The 13566-nt window shown below is 46.5% G+C and overlaps 2 long non-coding RNA genes across 3 annotated transcripts in view; one reads left to right on the forward strand and one right to left on the reverse strand.

Moving 5' to 3' along the window:
* Window positions 1-11937, forward strand: part of LOC135575578 (uncharacterized) — a 15560-nt gene extending 3623 nt beyond the window's left edge. Inside the window, exons 2-3 of one of the 2 annotated variants that reach the window (XR_010466577.1) lie at window positions 173-6717; window positions 11531-11937. This is a non-coding gene — a long non-coding RNA (uncharacterized LOC135575578). Of the gene's footprint in view, window positions 1-172; window positions 8119-11530 lie in introns of those variants that run through there. The other variant, XR_010466576.1, reaches the window with a different exon arrangement.
* On the reverse strand, window positions 9287-13235 carry LOC110356130 (uncharacterized). Its single transcript, XR_002409206.2, has 2 exons — window positions 13072-13235; window positions 9287-10140 (listed from the first exon to the last, which is right to left on the reverse strand). It is a non-coding gene; the product is annotated as an uncharacterized LOC110356130 (long non-coding RNA).
* Between the last annotated feature and the right edge of the window lie 331 nt (window positions 13236-13566).

The following is a 13566-nucleotide window of genomic DNA, read 5'->3' on the forward strand; positions in this document are numbered from 1 at the left end:
ACCAACCTCCAAAGCGCTCTGCAGCATCAGCCTCACTGGAGTGGCACAGTGGGGCGATCCCTCCCAGTGTGTTCCCAGTTTGTGTGCTCCTGCGGAGCCTGGATGTCATGAAACAGGATGTATGGAGGCTGTTGAGATGTCTTGCGTTAAAAAAGCCTTTTTCTCCCACCAGCCACCTGGGCCTTTTAAGTCTTCCCAAGCAGCAGAGTGGCAATGGACTGGATTGACCAAAAAAGATGCACTGGGACCTGGAGCTCTGAGGAAGAAACAGTACTTGTGCTACTCCAGCCCAAGTGGGAGTTACGGGAGAAGCAACTTGGCTGTCACCCCGCAGGAGTTGCTTGTCATAGCTGAGATTGTAAAGGTCATGCTTGTCCTGTCCCTCAATGTGAACATCCTGCCTGCCTGGGACACAGCGAGGTGACACGGTGAGGTAATGCTCACAGAGTTGCCCTGGTCACCAGCGCTGCTCCGGGGCAAAATCCACCCCATGTGCCTCCATCGCAGAGCTGTCTTTGCAGAATACCAGGTTTGGGCTGTGCAGTCCCAGCACAGCCAATATATTCCCATTTGATAAATACTTGGATAGGCTTTTTTTTTTTCCCTAAGGACCCAGAGCTCCCCAGGGAATGTGAGAACCATGTTTCCCATACTGATCTCTGCCTCAGCTATCAGGTGTGCACAAGCCTGAGTGTCTCCCTGGCTCCTGTGACTGCTTACATGCTCAGTCAAGAGTCAGTAAAGATTGTCTCTCCTCTACTCAAGCGTGAAGATAAAACAACAGTGTGAAGTTCTGGAGGGCGGCTCTCCACAGGTTGTAGAGTAAAGTTTAAAGGGGATTTTGCAGTACCAGGAACAACACAACCCTTTATCTCAAACTGGCAGAGGTATAGAGCTCAGTCCCTGCATTTACAAATGGCTGTGTCAAGAAGGACCCTGCCAGGGCTGCAGCTGTGAGAAAACCCAACATATGCTGTCGGACCTTATTAGACGCTGGAGAAGCCACATGGATCCGACTTTTGATGGATGCCGAAAGCGTGGGAAAAGCTTCAGTCAGAGTTTGTGCCCCTTCAAGCACCCAGGTCGCTCTCCCAGGAGATTCTGGCCTGTTGAAAACTGGACTCTGCAAATTCTGCAGCTCCCAGAGCTGTTTGTTTGCTTTTCAGTGCCAAGCTGGGGAGTGCGGGCAGGGAGAAGGAGCTCAGCAGAAATCTGAGCCAAAAGGGCTAGTGCTGCTATTTGAGGATGGGCCAAGAGCAGCGCAGCCCCAAACCCCATCTTTAGTATCATAGAGAAGTTTTTCTTCAAGGAATCACGGCAAATGATCCACTCTGCTGCCAAGGGTACGATTCTTCCATTTGCTCTTTTGGCTGAAATCAAGGCAGGCAGAGGAGATCTGACAGCTGTGCCCTTTCCTTCTTCACAAGATGGACAGTGGAAAACTTGGACCAAATCCAGTCTGTTCCAACCTATGTCTGCTGTGATAGTTCAAAAGCATCTCTGACTTTTTAAAAGGCAGAAGGAGTTGAAAGCCACCTTGGAGACACAGGCACAGTTTTACAGGTCTCTGTAAAAAACTCCACAGGCGGGTGGAACAGCTCCTGCTATGGTGGAGAATCAGTGGAAAGTCTCTGCTTTTGGGCTGCAGGGTGAAGGTGATGGAGATGATTAGAGAAGAGTGTGTTTGAGGGGAAGGTTCGAGAAGTCAGGATCAAGTGTCTGTAATAAAAACACTTCTCACAAGAGGGGAAGGTAAAGATATTTCTAGTTGCATAATTTAGCCTGAGAATTATATTCTCTGATTTTTATTCTACTTGCATGAAAGCATCTCTCCATCACTTCCTCATCTCTAAATTGTTTGGTAGACAGTTCATTAGAAATCTGCTCTGTTGAATAGTGAAGTAATGAATCTTTGTGCTTTCCATTTCCTCCATCTGAACTGGAAAGTGTTTTTCTCACACGATCTCGGTCTTGAGCAGTAATAACAAAACCACAACTTCTGCTGCAGTTCTTTATTTGCAGGTTGGATTCCTCTGTGGACACATCTCAACAAAAGCGTACATGACCTGCTGACTACAACACAGAAGATAAAGAAAATGGTGGTTATGACTGTCTGAACAAACATAATTCTGATATTTCTCTTTCAGTGCAGCAAGGTGCAGGACTTACTGTCAGCAAAAACTGCTCATGACTTAGAGGTTTGTCACTTATATACCAACCTGAGAACAACTTCTATATGCAGAACAACAATTTTGTATGTGGTTTTTGGCCTAACACCATACAATCCCTATTTCTAACTCATCAGGTGGTACTGAAATGGGTACAGTTTTGATTAGGGCCTGGTTTATATGAGTGCAGTTCCCAAGCAAACATAGTCAAGTAGCAGGATTTACATTTACACCTCAAATCAGTAAATTCAAGCAACCAACCTGCCTGTTCCACTCTCTCCTCGACACTGCAAGCGCTGACGGTCCATCTACTGCAGGTGAAGCTGTTTTTCAGGTTGGGAAAACCATTTATTGAACTCAGAAGCTGAGACATTTGGTTATTCCTGGTGCCCCATCCCAATTCATCAGCTGTCCTGAGTTATTCTAAAAAAGCCTCTCTTGCAAAAACATTTCATTTGCTTTTCCAGTAGCACGTTCCAGGGTGTTTGCAAGTCCCCAGTGCCATAGTGCAGCTCCATGCTGCTCCAGCACCGGGACTGCCAAGGGCAGGGCTGTGTCTGGCATTAACATTCCAAGAATCTGCTCCAGGCGGGCAGGAATAAAGTGGAGAGACATGTTTGTAATTGCTGGGGGGGAGCAGACACAGCCCAGCAGAGCAGTCTCACGGTCTGCTTGTTGCTGTCAAGCAATTGGTCTTGAATAAGGAGAACTGGAGAGCAAGCAGCAAATTGGCTTTGCTCAGCGCTTTGGCCACAATTATTAAGGAGGGAACTGGCCAAAGGTAAAGTATAATTAAGTTGGCTTATAGCAGAGCTCTGTCCAGGGCAGGAATATGTTTTGTGCTGTCACTCTATAATTAGCAACATTTTGTTGTAGTGCTTTTCCTTTCCTTGAAAGATCCCGAAAAGCTTCACAAAATGCACTGGGTTAAAGTTGCCAGGTCCCCCTGGGGCCGGAGGCGCCAGGGCTGTGATGCCCTGATCCTGCACAGCAGAATGGCCCTGTGGCTGGCAGGGGAACTGGATCAGGCTTCTCCTCCAGAGCCACCAGCCGGCACACAGCGGGTCCCTCTGCCTGCGGTGACCTGGGAAATGGGTGATTTTTGCCCATGAGAAGCTGGAGCACTGAGGGGTGAAGTGGTTTTCTGAGGTCACCAAGCAAGCCATGGGTAAAGCCAGGAATAGCAGCCAGCTGCTACACCTATGGTTATTTCTATTTATGCTCTTTGCTTCTCTTGCCCATGGTTTACTGAATGCATTCCAAGAGTAACTTTGCCTGCCAAGCTTCCTCCCCTTTAAATCCAGAAATGGACAGATAAGATAGTAGAAGAAATCAGTTTAACTGCTGGTATGTGCACAAACATACCTGAACCCTGGCCAAGTTATCAGCCTTTTTTTTTTTAAATGCTCTTTTGGGGCAGGAGAAACGCCTCCAGTCTCAAAGCGCCAATGGCAGTTTGCTGGCAGGATATCAGATTATTTATTTCCTTCGCCTGTGGTCAAAAGCAGAAAAAAATTTTAAAAAGGCAAAAAATAGAGGAGGCAATCATGTTAGACACAGCAAAACCCAGTCAAGTGACTCCAGTACAAATCCCATGAAGGCAATGGGAGAATTGTGGCTCTGGGAATTAGAAGTTTAGACTGTAAAGCAAAATAAAAATGAAACCCCAAATAAATCCTGCATTCTCCCCCAATAAATTTTCCTAGAATGCCTTATCTGCCTCTCAGGGAAGGCCTTGAGACTTTCTTCCATCAACTTGAGCAGTAAATCCGACTGGGCTCAGGGCCAGAGTATCTGAAAAGCCCTAAACCAGGGGTAAAGATTTGGCTCCTCAGTATTCCTGGGTGAGCAGAGTCAGACTGCTGTGTCAACTGGTGTTCAAAGGCAGCATAAAAATGAAAATTCAGGTAGCAGAATGGATATGAAGTCATATTGTTATACCAAATGGAAGCCTGGCAGTGGCACGAGCCTGATGCTGGAGCTGCTGCTGTAGCACAGAACCGAGCTCTCCCTCCTGCCAGTCCTGGCTCTGATGGCTGGAATTCCGCCGCCTTTCACAGAAATTCACATGTACTTTAAGAACTCAAATAAACAAAAAACCCAAACAAATCTCCTGACAGCAATAAGATCAATAAAAACATAGCCAAGTGCTTTGTTTTGCTTAGGAGATGCATCTTTGTGCATCTCCACTTGGGTGTTGCCAAGTTTTGGAGATCAGCAAAGGCTGACATTGTTTATTGCAAATTAAAGACCCTCTGGAGACACTCGGTCTTGCTTCCCAGTGCAGCCCTGGTCTGGGGGAGGGAGGCCCTTGGACAGTAGCATAGAAGAAATCTTGTTCCAGTGTTGCTAACTATAGCATTAATTTCAGAGTCATAAATAACTTCAGTACCATGGTTACAGTGCTAGCCAAGTATGATATCATGTAGTTTAGGATTAGGGAAAAATATCTTCCTTGAAGCTGTGGGTTCTAAAATAAGCAACTTTTCCAGAATGGGTTTTCTCCCAAAGCCTCCACAGAAACTCCAGCCTGGAGCTGTAAATGAGAAGGATTACTTTGGTAAAACGGACTGGGTGAGATGTGTCAGCAGGTAAAACAGCTCAGAGGACAGATTCTTCTGAGCTCCTCAGTGAATGACAGCCTGGCACTCTCGGTTTTCTTAGAAAACAGCCCCTTCCGTGAATGAGAGCAAGCAGAGCCTCTTCCAACCCCAGCTCTGTGCTATGGAGACACGCAGAGGCACAGGGCCCTTTGGAAATCAGATGTCGCTAATGAGCGTTAGAAAGATGGATTGAGAGATGGGTGCCGACAGTTCCCATGGCTGCACTGGCAACGTTATAGTAACCGTGCAAGCGAACGGCAGCGAGCGGGCACCCGAGCAAATAACTGTGATATTTGTATTGCAGAATTTACACACAATTACCTGCACATACAGTTCTGCAGGACCTTGGGAGCAACAGTGAAAGGCTGTTGTGGGCGAGATCCTGAATGCAAGTCACATACAGCACAGCGCTATAATGGACTGCAACAAGAACCTGAAACGGGACAAGGGACTCATGTGAGGAAGCATAATAAGAGGAAATTTTATAGAGAAACAGACTCTTTAAATGCTGCAAAATGGTCATAGGTCAATGATACAGGAAATTTGGCTCTAGCGCTCCTGGACACATCGTGCTAGACCACACAACCCAAAGCATGGATCCCATTCAAAATTGCTCAAAAAGTTATGACATTAAGTCTGTATTGGTAGGCTTTGTGCCAGATTAGATATTGTCTTTCTTCCTGCTGCCGGCATAAAGCCAGCATAAACGCCGTATTATGTGCTCTGGCTAACTCAACAGAAACGTAATTGTGTGCCCAGGCATGATCTGGACTGAATTTATCCTGTTAAATGACCCAGTACTGCTCAAACCTGGTATAAAGGACCACGGAATTGTGGTGAAAACTTCCACGGTGAATTTAATGCCTTCTCTGATGTAAGACAAGAGAATTTTGCCACGTGCAAATGCTTATGGTAACTGTTGAAATGTTTTCCCTCAATTTAATGCCATTTCACAGCACAGACTACACAGATTAGAGGGTGCCCCCATGAAAGACAGTGGAGAAACTTGAACACACCGAGAAAAAAGAAATGTACTTTTATTTCCTGCTCTTCCTGGCTCTACAGTGGTTAGAAGAGATCTCACTGACATTAGTACTAATTTATGGTACCAATAGTTTCTTTAGCCTGGCTGGTGAATACAAGCATTGCTTTCAGGCTCAGAAGATACTCAGCTTGCTTGTGGCTTTGATGCTGAAATGTCTTTTAACCCTAGCAAACTCAAATCTTTGTCATTTCTCATACTTTCTCTGTTCGTCACCTTGGTTGCAGGACATCTGTTCACTGCCTAATAATGCAGGGCCATGACCTGCGCTGGGATTTCTACTACTGCACAGGGCATCACCCAGTCGGATTTGATCAGGGTTCTTTAGAGCTTTGCTGTTTGGTTCAAATCCTCTGTGGTCAGGGAAAAGAGTTGGGTCTGGTCTAGTCGCGAGCTTTTGCAGGTGGTTGAGCTGCAACGTGCCAGTCATAGTCTGTATTTGGGATGGGGCCTGGACAACTCAAGGAGCCCTTTCTCCTGTAAGAGCCGTGTGTGCATCTCTACTTGAAAGCTGCTGGAAGCTGCTCTCGAGAGTAGTTTAGAAATATGCAGACAATTACATGTCACTGCTGTTGTACTAAGACTGCCAACTGTGGGGTCAGGTTGTCCCCTTTGTTTTCCAGCAGGACGATTTTTAGTTCAGGTTTCACTGGAGTGTAACGTGTTTGGATGAGCCCAAAGGTCCCCTGGCCGGGCCCTGTGCAGCTTCATGAGACAGATGGGGCATTACAGCCACGGTGCACTCAGTCCCTGCTGCTCCGTGAGATCCAAAGTTCAATTCAGTCGATTAAAGAACGACGTTTTTGAGTTCTAAGAAAAGCCATCTCTGGATGGAAGCAGAAACCTGCAGCAGAAACACAAATTACAGGAAGATTGTAGATGTTCGGGGATCACAGGGAAAGTGGTAAGGAACATTTAATGAAGGAACGTTGTTTTTACAGCTGATCTGGCACCTGACCCCAGCAGGGGGGAAGGACTGAGAGACATCAGACTATGGATCCTTAATGTAAAACAATGTGTTTTCAAACTAATCCCAAATGCAAACTGATTACTGTATTTAAAAAGTTAAGCTAGGTGGAAGGGTAACCAAAGAGCCAGGAATCCATATTTTAAATAAATCAATGAGAGGAAAGGGTTGTTAGAATTTGATGAATGAGACGGGTAAACTGAGGCAGGGTCAGGTAATCTGCAGACCCTATAGTACCAACTAGTGGGGAACTGGGGAGGGGAACTGCAGCCAGGATTTGGGGGGCTTTTTGCCCTATTCCCTGTGCCTGCCTTTAGGTAGAACATCTGATCTTGCAAAATGGTTATTAAAATACGCTTTGCTGGGAAAGCCTGCCTGGGCCTATTATATTGGCAAGGTAATTGTTTCCTACAAAGTGAAAACCGAAATGTAAGGGAGGAACCAGGCAGTCAGACACTGGTGGGGAAGCCGGGCCAGGCAGCGTTCCTGGAGTGGCGGTTCAGTCCCAGTCCAAACGCTGAGGTCACCGGGGCCGTGTCCCAGCTGCCGCAGCAGCGGACAGCGTGACTCAGAGCCACAAAAGGCTGTCCTGACCTTGTCAAGTAGAAAAAGTGCAAAGATGCTCGATACTGCCTTGCGCGTGCTGGTTACTGCTGGCCAAAAGCGATGGAGAAGGCACAAGCCACTGGACACCGAATCAAGAAATCCCAATGCATCTGTTGTTCAGAAAGCACTGTATATGTTTCTAACCTTATAGAATAATTTCTGTTGGAAGAGATCCTCGGGATCATCGAGTCCAACAATAACCTAACCTAACTGTAGCACTAAACCATGTCCCTAAGAACCTTGTCTAAATGTCTTTTAAACCCCTCCAGGGATGGTGACTCCACCACTGTCCTGGTCATCCTGTTCCAATGCCCAACAGCCCTTCTACGTACATTAACCGACTGATCCTTATAAGAGGCCTGGGAAGATCCCAAGTAGCACAATCCACATTTTACTGAGGCCACAAAGTGTAATTAGCTGACTAAATATTGCAAATGGGGACTTGGGGAGTCCTCGCGCTCCTCCCTTGCTGCCGCTGATGTGTCCCTGCAGCTGGGGAGCGCCGGCCAGAACCCGATGGCGAGAAACCACAGCTCTCGAAGAAAGGCCAGCCGCACCAACCGGGGTCTGGCGTTCAGGATGCTGTCACGACACAGAAGCCCAGACAGGCAGGGTGAGGTCAACAAGTTCTGAAAACAGCCTGTGTAAAATCGAAACTACTGTTGAGTTTAGCTCGTTGCTACTGAAACAGGTTCCTTAGAGTCATACCAGTATTCGAGAATAAAACCTGAATTCTAGTTGCTGTTTTCAGCCCTCAGTGTAAAACGTGCAGATTAACACAAGGTGGCCGATAGCTGCAGGTGAAAATTATACTAAAGGTGGATTAAACGTAGATATTATGGCTGAAGTGTGGCGAGAGTCGGAGCTGAAAGAGCCAAGGAGAATGGATATGAATCCATGGGTGAACTGCAGGAGGTGAGATTATTTTTCCCGAGCTGTTTGAACCAATCCTGTCCCGTTCCACATGAAGGGCAACCCCAGGCAGAACCGTTCAGTTCTCAGAAGCTGGAATTTGTGCATAAATATGTGGCAGCCTGTGGTAACCCAGAACTATTCTGATTGCAGGAAATGCTGTTGGTCAGGAGCAACAAATGCTTTTGGTCCCCACGGCACTGACAAGCCTTCGACTGTGTCTATGCCACACAGATCCTCGGGTTTATTTATTGACAATGTTCTTAATAACACAAGAGATTGAGTAAATTGGTTTGACTCTAAGCAGACAAACCAATAAGACATAGAGAATAACATGTTGATATGGTGGAGCCTGAGCAGTCTGCCTTTGTCTCAGCTGGGCTCTCCCGAGACTGATTTGTACCCTGATGAACATGACTAGCAGGAAGGTAAATTGATTTAATTTACATATTAATAAAAAAGAAGAAAGTTTAGGGTGTTTGGAGCATTTATAACACATAATGGGAGGTGGGTGGCATATTAAATGAGACTAAAAAAAATCGAATTGAGTGTAAAGGAGGTTAAATTTCTGCCAAAGCTCAGTTTTAGGAGCTGCCAGAAGCTGCCAACTTATCTCAATTTAGGATCAGTCGAAGCAGTGTTAGAGTTTGGCCTTAAGCATTGAGTAAGCAGCTTTACTCGTGAGAGGGAGCAGTATCCTAACAATAACAGGGATGATGAATGCAAATTACTCTGAATACATTTGCTCTTCACAGTGGATTTTGGATGAGCATGGAAAGGAAATTAATTTCTTTTGGAAATTAAGCCCAAGATGGTTGTAGTTATTAAGATTGCTAAGTGATTTAAGAGAAAAATTTGATCTTGTGCATGTGGTGAAAACAGTGCTATGCTGTATCTCAGAAAATATATTTTGTAACAGAAATAGTGAATTTTGGGGTTTCTTTGTTAACAATTACATTAAAACAACAAACAACGCCAACAACAAAAAGCCAGGAAAAGGATTTTTACTGTAGAGAGAATTTGAATTCCAGGGAAAAAGAAAGGAAAGAAAAAAGGGAAACCAGTTAGAAAACTGCTTTAAAGAGGGGTTTTGTAAGTAGATTTAAAAGAAAAGCTGCCACAGACAGAAAATGTCTTTCTACACATGAGGAATCATTTGTTTGTGCTGCTCTCACAAACTGGCACAGGAAATCACGCAGGACGGCGCTGCCGAGGAGGAGGAAGCGGTTTGAAGGACGGCATTGGACTCTGCGAGGGGATGTCAGACGCGTCTTAGCATATGTCTTCCTTAATATGGTTTAATATACCATGAGCTGGTTCTGCTCTCTCTGCCAGAGGAGCCTCACGCACCTTGCTGAGCAAGCTGGGGAGCTCCATTGGAAGCTGCTGCGGCTTGTGACTGAAGGCAGCCAAACTGTCTCGTAATCTCTTGCTTCGGGGCGGCCGTTGTTACAAAACCTGTTCAGGAACTGAAACCCTTTTTGAAGAGTTACGGAGCTGTTTGGTGAAGGTTCCACCTCCTCTGGGGCCCGTTTGACTCACGACTATCATGTGGGAAGCCGGCAGCGCATGAGAGGGGCTTATTATAGCAACAGGGCGAAGCGCTTGACTTCTGCAGAACTCAAGGCTGCCTTTGCTGTTTTAAAGCAGTTACAGTAAACAAGATAATCCATGTTTATTGAGGTCCTTGGCGCGTTATTTTCCTTTCGCTCTTGATGTGGTGTACAGGTTCAAAGGCTCCAGCACGATAATTGCCTCAACACAAGCTGCACGAGGTGGTTTCTAAGGCGGTGTGTGCCCAGCCTGGCGTGATCGCTGCGATAGCGTGTGCGCCTCCTCTACCTGCAAACGAAAGGAGTTTCAGTTCTAGCCAGGCATTTGCTGCAGTTTTGAATACACTTAAAAATAACCGTGCATACAAATAACGCATAGGGACGCACCTACAGAATTTGCGTACACGTTCGTGTGTGCATATATATATATATACATTGGGCATACTTTCAGTGAAGGTGCCTGTGTGTTTCTTCAAGGAGCCCATGTCTGTGCTTCTTTTACTGTATAGGTAATGCAGCTCTGATTATTTTCAGTTTTAAGCAGTTAAGTTCAGGTTAGTAGATACAGAAAATTGAAACATCTTAAATTTTTGTCAGTGACCTTAAATTCGAATTCAGAGTAAAATAGTTATTCATAAGGCTCACTCTTAAATGGTTCATTAAAACACTTTATTAATGAGACTATAACAAAATACAGGCTTTCACCTCCGTGCTATTTATGCCTTGCAAGCAGAAATTCAGGAGACTGACTCCACAACACTGAATTTAATCAGAGCCAGTGCAGATATCGCTGCCTGTTCATGTCTCTTGACTCTCCAAATGCAGTAATGCATCAATTCTGTCAACTCCCGCTACAAAAGCAGAATATATTTTCCTGCTGCGTGTCTCCTAAACATCACAAGGATGAGTCTCAGAGGGTAAAACCCCCTCTCAGCCCTGTGGCTCCAAAGGCCCCTTGCTCCAGCAGCACCTGCCTGACCCAACCACAACCAAGGGAAATGTGCCATGTGCCTTTGTCTTCTGTGCAAAATGTGGCTCCATTGTCTGTCTTCTATAGCAAAGCAAAAAACATCTTAAGAACTTCGAGAGGAAAAGCTTTTGCATAACTAAGAAATTATTATGGACAATTAGGAATCAATATAGTAAAAATTTTCATTTGCAATTTATAAAACACAACTCAATTTCAAATCTGCTGAAAAAAAAAGAAAAAGTACCCTTGCCTAATAAACAAGGTCCACCTGCAGTTTGGCTTTTTAGTTTCGAGGTTTCTCTTTGCTGATGGAAGCAGCCTTCATGTGGCTTAAAGGTCTATAGAAGATTGCACGTTGGGGTTTAGTTTGCACGTTGGGGTTTAGTTTGCACGTTGAGGTTTAGTGCTTATCCAGTTTCTCAAGAGGAGGTCAGCCCCTGATATTCATGTGGTCCAAGGTAAAACATCATTGTTTTTCAAGCTGGTAGAGATGAGACAGGTGAGGACCTTGTTCTATACCACGTTCTGAGTTATCAAAGAGCCCCGGAGCAGGAAGATTTGGGGTAACCTCCCCGGACAGACGCCTTTCCTGAGCTAGATCCATTCCCTGGGCAGAGGAGAGGAAAAATTGTTTCAGAGCAGGTGGAAAACACTTTAGCAAATGAGGGAAAGATGGATTTTCCCCAAAACACTGTATCGCATTTCCTAGGCCAGCGCAAAATACTTCGCAAGACAGTCTGGGCTGCTGCTACTTCGCTGTGGATGCGACCACAAGAGTTTGACCTGAACACCATCTCTCGGCAGAGCATCGTGGCTGGATCGGCTCTCTCAGCTGGTTTCTCACCCCAGAGAAGTCTCAGGATGAAAATGAAGGACCCTGTGAGGCCCTGGGCATTGCCCGGGTGGGTGGAGGCCCCAAGGCCTCACAATCTGGCTCTGATGCTCAGAAAAACTCAGCAGCCAGGCTTTAAAAACAGCTCAGCGCTTTAGAGATTGAACCATCAAAAATCTGGTCAGCTGTGTAACAAAAGGAGCTGCCTTCACGCTAATTTGTAATTTGTAGTCATTTGATCTCTAAGAAAAGCCACTTAGGAGATCTGGACAAGGGCTGAAGCTGATAAGGAAAGAACTCATTAAACTGATAGAATTAGAGATCTCTTTTAGCCTTCTCCCTGGCCTGTCATTTCCCACCTGCCACTCACTGCGTTGTTTCTGTAACATGGAACAGTAGGTTTTGGGAGCAGAGATTGTGTCTTCCTGCATCTTTTTAAACATTATGTAATTACAATAATACAAAGGGAATAGGGTATGAGAAGAGAGCTGCAGAAATCCAGTTTTTGTGGTGTTGCTCTTGACAGCACAAAGCCCCTTCTATCTCAAGAATCTGTTATAGTAAGTACATCTCCTAAATAAAACATCATAAGACTCAAAAAAACCCCAAAGCAACCCATCAAAGCTCTTTAGAAAACCTCTGTAACTAACACACTGCTGGAGTCAAGCGCAGGCAACCTCATGGGCCTGTTTGTTGACTCAGACAATGCAAATTCTGCCTGAGAACAAGCCGAAGAGCAGATGTTTGCGTTCAAAAAACATGGACACTGAAGAAACAGGCATGATATATATGTATATATGTTTCAATTATTTTTTTCCCCAGGAGGCCCTGGGAGAAATCACAGCTGAAGGAACACAGCCTGGCTCAAACTTTGGGGAAACACCTTTTAAAGCCTGGTATCCCACAGTTCAGTGTCTTGGGAAAATGCATCCCGGGGACCTCTCTGTGCTGCCAGCATTGGGCTGAAATGCTGCACAACTGCAGAGGCTGTTGCTCACTGTTATGTAGACAATACAGTTTCGTAAACAGAGACAAAAAGGGAGCTCGTTTGTGAGGATGGGACCTGTCACCCTGTTAGCATCGTACCCAGACCACAGAACAGTGACACCCTCCTCAGCACCCCAGGGTGGCGGCTCTCACTCAGCTCCATGGCAGCCTGCACAGCATGGCCCGTCGCGGCTCCCCACACACAGATTTGGGGTTTCCTTTGAGGTCTAGACAGAGTGACAGCTCTAGCACCTTCCTGGCCAGCCCTCTGCAGAGTAAAGTGGGGGCTGTCCCTGGCCCCAGGGGGTTATTTTCTGTCAGAGTTTTCCCTCCTCTCTTTCCACCACTCCCTGTGGCCTCGCTCCCGACAGCCGGACCCCCCAAGGCCGGTTGAGGATGTGCGTCCCCCCGTCCCCGGCGGCCACTCTTACCGTCCGCCCCCCTTCACGCCTCCGCTGCCCGTCGTTGTGTACAGGCGTTGTCATGGCTACGGCGCTGCTACGCAACGCGGCCACGTGACAGCCTCCGGCCCCACGGACTCCGCGACGCTGACTGGAGGGGCGTGGTGAGTGGGCGTGGTTATTCGGGAGAGGCGTGGCCGAGGAAGGGGGCGTGCCCCGGCGTTGCTAAGGGGCGGTTGCTAGGGGCTGTTGCTGGCGGGGCGGGAAAATGGCGGCAGTGCAGGGGCGAGACCTGCCCTGGCTCTCATCCTCTGTGGTGCCTGCGCCCTCTGGGATGGTCCCTTGAGCTCCCCTGGAGCCTTTATCGTGCTTCTGATAATAACAATAACGAACATTTTGGGCTGGGGCACCGCAGGCCACCCCTCCACGCTGTGCAGGCCTCAGCGTCAGACCTCTCAGCGTTTTGCAGCAATAATATTTAATGATTATCGTTATTTTCACGGGCAAACTCATTTGAATTTTCCT

This window comes from Columba livia, chromosome 16, assembly GCF_036013475.1.
Source record: "Columba livia isolate bColLiv1 breed racing homer chromosome 16, bColLiv1.pat.W.v2, whole genome shotgun sequence".
In the NCBI taxonomy this organism is placed as follows: Eukaryota; Metazoa; Chordata; class Aves; order Columbiformes; family Columbidae; genus Columba; species Columba livia.